Raw genomic sequence first — 8206 nt, forward strand, 5'->3', positions numbered from 1 at the left:
CTGGGATCAGGTTATGACCAATTTGGAGGCACCATGTGGAGGATCACATGGTTCACGGCCTGTGAGCATCAGTCATTGATTTAGGAGAATTTAAAGATGCTCCTTAAGGCTGGGGCAGGTGATGGGAGGGGAGGGAACCAGTGCCCAGGAGGAGAGAAAATGTGCTGAGAGATGAGCATCAACTGGGGAACAAGGAGCAGAGAGGGCCAGACCTTATAAACCAGGTAAAGACGGGAGAACATGGTCGTAAAAGTAGTGGAAAGCCACAGTTTCAAGCTGACTTCAGTTTTTCCACCTGGGAGGGTGGCAGGCATTGTATTCTGTTCATTCCATCTTCTCCTGTCACTTCCTTTGCTCTCCATTGAACTAGACTTAATAGCAAGAAAAAGGAATTAAAACGATACTTTCTCCTATCCCAGTTTTATGAGAAACAAGTCCATTGATAATTTTAGGGTAGTTTGGCTAGAATAGACCCCTATTTAAATTATCATCTAAAAGATTTTATCAACATCTAATTGTGGGCAGCACCGAAGGGAGGGGCACATACAGAATGCGGGGATCCGAGGTCTGCTGTCTGGAAGCTTCTTGTGACTACTCTGCCTGTGGTCTCTCATGAGCTGCGGATACCCCCCAACCAACCTTTCGCCAATCTGCTCTGTGTCATTAGGGAAATGGAAACCTAACCCAATTTTTCTCTTGAATGATGTCAAGACATGCCAAGGAGACTGGCAACATTCTATCCAGAGAGCTATTTTCTTCCCACCTTGGCAGGACGTCAGGCAGTGACAAAAGCAGCCATGATATGACAGGGCCACCTGACAAGTTCTTGTCCCTCTTGGCCGACAGCTTCCTTTTTGCATCTTGCTTTGCCAAGCACATCCCGACCCATGCGGCTGGATGACTTACTTCCATAAACCTAGATGATTCTTTCAGAACAGAGGCAACCTACTCCTTTTTCTCTGGACACCCATTTCTTTATAATTAAGTCAACACTAAAGGTGCTTCCCACTATCTTGTGTTTAAAGCTGTAGAGAGGATGAGTAACTCCTGCCTAAAGTGGGTTTAACAGATCCTGGGATGGGCATTTTGAGAGTCTCACACAGAAAAATGACTTGGTGTGAGATGGAAAGACGTCAATCTCATTATCCCCCGTTATGGACTTAACAGCTCAGCTGTCACTGCTCTTTTGCTCTTGAAGTTCATTGGTCCTGCATATATATCAGCATCTTTGTCCGGAAACGCACTCACACCATAGTGCTTATGTCTTTATTAAGAAAACATGTCACTGCTTTCATTATTGATTACGAAAAGTAACACCATCCAGTTTCTGTACATGAGCTCAGGAGAACACCTGAGCCTTCTCCCTTTTAATCTCAGGAAAAATAGGAGTTTGCATTTGGAGAACAAAGAAACACATTGCTTTCACGGACAGAATTAGACTGGCCATTGTTCTCCCTAGAGTTACAGAGGGAAAAAATAGCAACCGTTTGCAATTTGATCGCTTCTTTTTTTGTCCTCTAATACTTCTCAGGCTCCTTTGAGATTTAGGACAGCAGCTGAATACTTCCATAATAATATAACAGAGGGAGGAGAGGGCTGTTTATTCCCCCAACGTTACTTGCCACTCTGAATTGTGATTTTGTTTGTCTTTGCCTCTCTCACCCATTAGGCTGGCATTCATAAGGACAAGGTCTAATTCATCCTTCTCTGTGCCCAGCACAGAACACAGTGGCTGACATGTGGAAAGTACTCGAAAATATTTGCTGACTACATCAGTAACTCAGTCCACAAAAGCAAAGGGCATCACTTAAACAGTGATTTCCATTGTATTATTTTTCACACTCAGAAAAGTTCTGCCGCACTTGCCAGCAGTGCCACATCTGGATGTGGAAGAAACCCTGGAGTCTGATTCCATCAAATGGGAGAGACACACGGACTGGACCTCCTTGTGCTGTAGCCGCTCCAGCTCGAGGTCTGGGAGGACAGCCACCCAGGAGGCCCACTCCTCTCTGCCATTAGTCTTCCCCTGAACGTTGCTGGGCTTCCATTTCTCTCCTTTCTAAACCAGAGGAGCTGGACACAGGACGTTCTAGCCTGGAGAGCGCAGATTCATGTGTGGATGCCATGGCAAGCCTGCAGACTCCCTGAGATTGTGAGCAACGTGTGAGGGTTATATGGCTATCTGCTCTTATGTGGGTGTTTTTTTTTTTTTTTTTTCTTTTTTTTTTTTTGAGAAAGAGGGTTTATAGCTTTCATCAAGTTTTTTTTTCAAGAAAAATAACTTTTAAAAAAAGGTTAAGAAACTCCTGAATAGCTAACTTTTGGTATCCCTTTACCCTATAAAATTTCTATACTTCTAAGAAAACTTATAAAACTTTTCTTTGGCCATAGTATTTTTTTGTTCTGTCTGATTGCCCATTTATCCCCGAGCATTCACTGCCTCATGACACTTTATCTGCGTATGTCCAGATTAAACTTCACCTACGTTGTTTGAATCTGGTGTTCGCCCTTTTGCTTCTCCACATGCCCACAGCAGATGCTGACTGAAAAGTTTTGCAGATTGATTTTATCACAGAACACTGACTATTTTCCCTCAAATTCTCTATGACTTCCAGGATCAGGACCTATAAATATCATCTCTCCAGAAGGGCTCAAGAGAGGGTAGAGAGACCATTTACTAAGACTGTCCACAGAGAGGCCAGTGGGGCGAGATGCTAGTCCAGGAACTTTGGGGGGCACTGAGTGACGAGAGAGTGGAGATTTCTGATGCTCACTAGGAATGGCAGGTAGGTACTTCTTAAAAAGAGCAGCTTGGGTCTGTGGTAGCAACTTTATGAGCAAAGGCCATCACCTCATAATCTAAAGGGGCCAGATTTAACGGGCGAAGGAAGAGAAAGATTTTGTTTAGCATACCTGTGTTAGTTTCCTATTGCATCTAGAACCAATTACCACTGATTTAATACCTTAAACAACATAGATTTAATATCATATAGTTCTCGAGGTGAGAAGTCTAAAATAGGTTTTCAGGGCTTTATTCCTCCTAGAGGCCTGAGGGGAGAACCCCTTTCCATGACCTTTCCAGCTTCTAGAGGCCAATTCCACCCTTTGGCCAATGGCCCCCTTCCTCTGTCTTCAAGGCCAGCAGCACAGCATCTGCAGCTTTTTCTGTCTCTGTGCCGAGGCTCTCATCACGTTGCTGGTGTCTGACTCCACGTCCTCCTCTGTCCCTCTTACAAGGACGTGTGATTACATGGGGCCCACCTGGACAATCTAGAATCATCTCTCCATCTCGAGATCTTTAACTGATCACAAATGCCAAGTCTCTTTGATAAAGGACCATGTAAGGAACATTCACAGTTACTGGAGATTAGGAGGTGAGTTGTGTTTACTTGCTCTCTTTATTTCATTATGCTCCAGTTTTGTAGGAAGAGTCATGTTCATGGAAATCATGTGCAAAGAAAGCAGAAAGGGAAATTATACAGCTAAGTACATGAACTGGCAGTGAGAAAAGAGGGAGGAAGTGTGTGCCAGGAGCTGAAAGGAACCTAACGAGTTTAACAAGTCACCAGTTGCCTTAAGGAATGGAGGAGTCTCCTCTGTCCGGTGATTTGCCACATACAGCTTCCCCTCCACACTATGTGGAAGACTGGAAAACTGGGAGGATTTAAAATAATAATGAGGATAATATCGTATTATATATTGTACTAATAATACAATTGGCCTTTGAACAACACGGAGGTTGCAGTGCCCACCCCTGGTGCAGTTGAAAATCCGAATATAAGTTACAGTTGGCCCTCGCTATCCACAGTTCCCCTGAATCGGTGGTTCCACATCCTTAGAGCCAACCAACCGTAGATTGTATAGTAATGTAGCGTTTACTACTGACAAAAATTGGCTTCTAAGTAGACCCGTGCATTTCAAAGCCAGGTTGTTCAAGGGTCATCTGTACATTAGCTGTGCATTACAGCTAAATGAAATAAGAATGTTCTGGAGTGTTCACCTACAGGGCTGTTTTCCTGGGGGTAGAGATCTGTGCAGTGGGGAAGGGGGCAAAGTATTGGGTCTGGATAGAGCTGGGGTGAGGACATTGCAAATGGACACATGTACTCTGCATCGGCCCCTGCTAAGGAAAGTAACTCTTAGCTATTCTTCAACACCCTTAAACAGCAATGTACTGGCCATGCACCCTTAGGAAACAAAAAGTAAATAAAGCAGCTTTTCCCTCTAACTGGCTTCCTCAAAATAAGGACCCTGCAATCAGGAGAACGTGGTTAATGTAGCTGATGGCCTTTCATCATCATTTATCCTGTCATTTATATCTGTCCCACCCAGAAAGCAATTAGACAACCAAGTTGTCACCCAGAGTTAGAGTGTCAAATCTTTTTTCTACTCCGAAGTTTATTAAATTTAATGCTGGCATCTACAGCATGCATTTTAGGTTGAAGCTGAAGGAGTCTAAAACTATGGCTATGAGGCCTGTGGGTTCTAATACAGTTTGAGAAGCCTTGGATTGTGGAAGGCCACGTGTGTCAGCCATCCACGGGTCCTTCTGTGGACTGAATCGTGTGCCCCCAAATTCATATGCTGACACTCCAACCCCCAGTGTGACTGTATTTGGAGACAGGACTTCTAAGAGGTAATAAAGAAAATGAGGTCCTAAGTGCTGGGCCCTAATTCAGTAGAATTGGTGTCCTTATACGGAAAGGAGGCTCTCAGTCTCTCTCCCTCGCCTCACACACACTGAGAAAAGGCCATGTGAGGACACAGTGAGAAGGAGGCTGTCTGCAATCCATGAAGAGAGCTCTCACCAGGAACTGGGTGGGCTGGCACCTTGACCTTGGACTTCCATCCTTCAGAACTGTGAGAAATAAACATCTGTTATCTAAGCCACCCGTTCGAGTATTTTGTTACGGCAGCCTGAGCAGTCTAAGATGTCCTTTTGTTGTCTCCTCAGAATGCTCTCATCATCCAAGAAGCAGGGCAGACACAGAAGTGAATTCAGCGAGAAAAGAGGGGAGAGGGCGTGAGGGAGTCAGGAGGTAGTTGGAATCCTGGGAGGGACTGGTGAGGGTGCAGACCTGGGGAGACGGGGTGGGTGTGGTCACATCAGGCTCAGTGAGCGGATGTATGGCCGTGCTGGTCAGCTTTCACGCACCTGGGACACCACCCTGTACACGTGATGGATTTGTCAACGGCTAGATGGTGTCCTGGTGAAGCACACGGTGGTGCAGAGCCAGACGGCCCTGCCTGAGTTCTATTCCTGCTCTTCCACGTGGCCTTCAGGAGAATTCCTGGCTCCTCATCTGTAAAAGAGGGAACTTGATGGCACTTAACTTTCTGAGTGTATTTGTGGTGACGAAATGAATTGCTATATAAACCATTTAGAACTGTACCGGGCACATAATTTGTGCAATTTCTGGGTTAACTATTACTTTGATGGTGGGGTTGACCATATGCTTACCGAGTTTTCATTTCTTATGGTGGACGCCATTTAAATCTTGTTTTCAAATGGAGGCCCACTGTCAGTACCTCAGGGTTCATACAAGAAAGGCACTAATGTCTCCCTTCAAAAGAAACAAAACTTGAAAGAAAAATCCCCAAGACTGAATTGGCTTTGCCAATCTTGCAAATTCTTGTGTTAAGATTTATTATAATTTTTTCATTAGAATCGGTATTCCCAGGAGGAGCAGAGACAAAGAGCCTTGGAATTCACTGTTAGTGAATGCTTTTTAAAAGATCTTTTAGACTCCCACTAAATATATATTTTCAACATTAAATAAATAACGGGTCCTTTATCTTCACCCAAAGTGCTAATAAAATTACCTCCAATGTTTTTGTAATCTCCTAAGAGTTAATTTCATTTTATAATTGAATTGTATTTCATTTATTTCAAACTTTATTTCATTTTTACTTTTCCAGTATGTTCAGCAATGAAAGCTTTCACAGAAAAAAAAAAAAACAAAAACAACTCTATGGCAATGCACACACACTTTAAAACAGACAGGATCATTCACATTCAGCTGTGGAGGAGTATTTCCCCTACTGGACTTCTGATCAACCACAAGTATATAAGATCCTTACACAAATTCTACATTGATGACTGGCAACCATCATTCACATTGCTCTTCCACAGTCACCATAAACAGACCTTAGCCATTAGAATGCACTTGAAAATTCCGCTTGCACTCTCATATCATAGTGTTATAAACATGGTGTAACATGGGGCTACCACACTGGTCTACCTGGCTACATACTGGAATGTTTACCACCAGCTGGGATCCAGGACTCAGTTAATGTCATGGAGGTCACACCTGGACACGGTGCATTCTGGTTTGTTTGACTGTCTCCCTCTACTAGATTATCAGCTCCCTGGGACAGAGATTTGGTTTTGCTCATAATTATGTGCCAACTCTAGAAAAGTGGCAGGCATATAGTAGGCACTCAATAAATATGTGGTCAATGGAAGGACAAAAATAAAAACTAGGAGATTTAGAGCGGAATGCTAATGTCAAAATAATCCATCAAAATTTACTTGGAGCTTTAAGAGTCTCAGGAGTCTTAGGGGCTGAGGGGATTCTTTTCTTATTCCTTCTCATAAAAAAATAATTCCTTGGGTTATTTCTAAATTGGCGTTTCCCCGTAAGACTAGAATCTTCTAAGCAACTATTCCTATTTTTGGAAAAGATTAATAGAAGTGAGACACAATTAAAGTCTTAGAGTTTGAAAATCACCTTTTAGTATTTAAAGAGGCATTCATCATGATCATTAATCAATAGAAAGGAATGTTCACAGAGCACTTACAATAAATGTTTGCTGAAGCAAAAAGTCAGAGGAGAAAAGGAAGGCAGACACGCCTCGGGCTGAAAACAAACTTTTTTCCTTTTAGCTTCACAAATTAAAGCCACTGAAAAAGAACAATTCACCGGAGGGAACATTACTGTACAACCTATAAAATACTGCCGAGGTCAGCAGAACCTCAGCTGTTGCTTTTTTTTTTTTTCTCCCTGTGTCAGTCATTGTTGAGAAACGAGTTTCTTGCAAGCCTGATTTAGATGTTACGCCTAGAAGTTACTCAACGTCAAGGATTAGGAAAGTACTTTTATTTCCTTGACTGCATGCTGACAAGAATGAGTTACAAAGATTTTTGGTAATTCTGGATTTCTAAAAATTTTTTATAAGGCTATCTGGTAATGTCAATGCTCTTCAGTTTGTTTAGTCTTGCTAGATGCTTGGTTTTCCCTCTGCTTTGTGCTTCTGAGAATTATTCACAAGCAAGTAACTAGACCTCAGATTACTAAAGCCATTTTTAAAAAAGGCACAAGGATGTAGGGTTTTTTTGTTTTTTTTAATGGATGTACTGGGGATTGAACCCAGGACCTGGTGCATGCCAAGCATGTGCTCTATCTACCACTGAGGTATTACCATCCCCCCCTCAAGGATGCAGTTTTTATATGAAGTGACTCAGCTGTGAAGAAATAGCTGAGTTCTAATGTCCCACATGGACTATCTTTGGACATTTATGTAAAACTTACGTGTATGAGTCTCAGCTAAAGACTGGTTTTATGGGGACCCAGGCCCGTCTTGATCCTAAGCTAGTCCTTGCTTTCTTTTTATCTTTTAGGTCACTGGGGAAGCCTGTAGCATGTTGTCCTGTTTTACTTGGAGATGCTGTTACCATAAACAAGCCCATTATTGTCTTCCTTTTTGTTGTTGCTTTCCCTTAATTATTGCAACAACTAAGGTCTAGGGTCATCCTTATAACTGGTCTCTGTGATAAGACTGCAAGGTGAGTGGCTGGGTTAGGAACTGAGGTGGGAGCTCGGAGCTGGAAGGCACACGAGGCTCATCACCAGAATTAACCCCCTGACCTGAGACTGCATCAGGGTGTTTTACTGCTTAAGTGCTGAGCGAAATTTCCACATTTTCTACAATTAACCCTCGGCAATGTTGTGGCTCTTGTTGCTTCTGATCAAGTCACACTTAGTCTAATTACGATCCATTTCCTTCTTCGGATCTGAAATCATCATGAAAATCTTTTACATTTGTGGATTTGTCTTCCCCCAGGAAACTACGATTACTGCCAAGAATCAGAAAATTCCAAAGTCTACTCATTCAGGAAATGTTTGGCCAAATTCTATAATCATCTCTGTGGAAGAACAACACTAAACAGCTAAATCAGGAAGTAGGTAATAAAAAGCAGCTCACA

The 8206-nt window shown here is 42.7% G+C and overlaps 2 long non-coding RNA genes across 3 annotated transcripts in view; one reads left to right on the forward strand and one right to left on the reverse strand.

Moving 5' to 3' along the window:
• LOC141577702 (uncharacterized) overlaps window positions 1–1675 on the reverse strand; it is a 12574-nt gene extending 10899 nt beyond the window's left edge. The window contains exon 1 of the long non-coding RNA XR_012506996.1: window positions 213–1675. This is a non-coding gene — a long non-coding RNA (uncharacterized LOC141577702). The remainder of the gene's footprint in view (window positions 1–212) is intronic.
• Window positions 1–8189, forward strand: part of LOC105065205 (uncharacterized) — a 614873-nt gene extending 606684 nt beyond the window's left edge. For both annotated transcript variants that reach the window (XR_012506994.1, XR_012506993.1), the window contains 2 exons: window positions 1670–3374; window positions 8065–8189. This is a non-coding gene — a long non-coding RNA (uncharacterized LOC105065205). The remainder of the gene's footprint in view (window positions 1–1669; window positions 3375–8064) is intronic.
• The last annotated feature ends 17 nt before the right edge of the window (window positions 8190–8206 follow it).

This window comes from Camelus bactrianus, chromosome 5 (genome assembly GCF_048773025.1).
Source record: "Camelus bactrianus isolate YW-2024 breed Bactrian camel chromosome 5, ASM4877302v1, whole genome shotgun sequence".
In the NCBI taxonomy this organism is placed as follows: Eukaryota; Metazoa; Chordata; class Mammalia; order Artiodactyla; family Camelidae; genus Camelus; species Camelus bactrianus.